Below are 1,850 nucleotides of genomic sequence, written 5' to 3'. Positions count from 1 at the left end.
GTCTTTTTGAGACAGGGTCTCTCTATGCAGTTCAGGTTGGCCTTGGGCTCACTCTGTAGCCCAGGCTGGTCTTGAACTCTTGCAAGGATCCTCCTGCCTCAGCCTCCTGAGTGCTGGGATTACAGGTGTGTGCCACCACACCCAGCCTAGTCTTTAGCTTTAAAACTGGAAATTCTACTTGTTTTTTGTTTCTTTTTGCACTCTTTACCTATATTACACTTTGAATGTAGTTTATCCTGTTTGAAACTCATGTTGAAATTTAATCTTTATTATGAGATATTAAGCGGTGGCACTGGGTGGAAACTTTAAAAGATGATTAGGACTCTGCCCTCATGAGTGGATTAATCCACTTATGTGATTAATGAGTTATCTCGAGTAGGCCTGCTATAAAAGTCAGTTTGGTTAGATCTCTCACGTATACTCATCTCTTGCCATGTATGTCCTGTTGCCACACTGGGCTCTGCCAGCAAGAAGGGCATCACTGGATGTGGCCCTTTGACCTTGGGCCAGAACCATGACATAAAGTAAATCTCTTTCCTTTTAAATTACTCAGTGTGTGGTAGTGTATCATCAGCAATAGAAAACAGACCAAGATATCATAGTTTAAATTTTCAAATTATCATTCACAGCCAGGCATGGTAGCACATTCCTATAATCCCAGCACTCGGGAGGCTGAGGCAGGAGGATTGTTGCCAGCCTGGGCTACAAAGTGAGCTCAAGGCCAGCCTGAACTGCGTAGTGAGACCCTGTCTCAAAAAGACCAAAAAAAAAAAAAAAAAAAGCCTGAATTACAGAGCCAGACTGTCTCAAATAAATAAAAATAAAATTATCATTGATGCCATTTATTCAGTTCAAGCCCTCCTTTCCTCCTTCTCCCTAGACTGTCTCCTGACTTACAATCCTGCACCTCCGTTCACTATCTTCTGCTATTTCTCGGGCTGGGGGTGTAGCTCAGTGATGAGTGCTTGCCTAGCATGCACAAGACTCCAGACTCCATCCTCAGCACCAAAAAAGAAATTGCTGTTGCTTAAATATTATTTTATCTTCTTTCTGATTTACTCCATTGTCTGAATATATCCTCTGCTTTTTTAAGGAAGGATATGCAGTGTGGAGGCCAACTTTGCAGGTCAGATCAGCTTTTTGTCTTTATTATACTGGCACACTGAGGAATAGTTTGTCTGGATATAGAATCCTAGGCAAAAATTCTTTTTTTTTTTTTTTTTTAGTCTTTTGGAGACAGGGTCTTGCTGTGCAGTTCAGGCCAGGGGTGAGCTCACTTTGTAGTCCAGGCTGGTCTCAATAGGCAGGAATTCTTTTCCCTTGAAACCATGCAGGCATTACTCCAGTTAGTCTTCTAGAATTCAGTGTTATTGATGAAAACTCCACAGTCACTTTCATTCTTTCCATGATTTTTTTTCTTCGGACCAGGAATCGAACTCAGGACCTTGCACTTGCCAGGCAGGCGCTTATGCCACTGAGCTATGTCTCTGGCCCTTTATTTATTTATTTATTTATTTATTTATTTATTTATTTATTTAGAGGCAGGGTCTTGCTATGTACTGCAGGCTGGCCTTGAACCCACTTATGTAGCCCAAGCTGGCCTTGAATTTACAATAATCCTCCCTCTGCCTAAATCTCCTGAGGGCTGGGATTACAGTCTTGCACCACCACGTCTGCCTGGATTCTTCTCTGGCGGGGTATCTTTTTGAGACGGGGTCTTGCTATGCAGTTCAGGCTGACTTTGAGCTCACTTTGTAGCCCAGGCTGGTCTTAAACTCACAAGGATCCTCCTGCCTCAGTCTCCCACCACCTGGATTTTTTTTCTTTAAAAACTTTATAAAAAAAAAAAA

The sequence above is a fragment of the Chinchilla lanigera genome, unplaced genomic scaffold (assembly GCF_000276665.1).
Source record: "Chinchilla lanigera isolate Chin_1 unplaced genomic scaffold, ChiLan1.0 scaffold00066, whole genome shotgun sequence".
Lineage (NCBI taxonomy): Eukaryota > Metazoa > Chordata > Mammalia > Rodentia > Chinchillidae > Chinchilla > Chinchilla lanigera.
The sequence above is the reverse complement of the archived record's forward strand: the minus strand, read 5'-3'. Positions refer to the sequence as shown.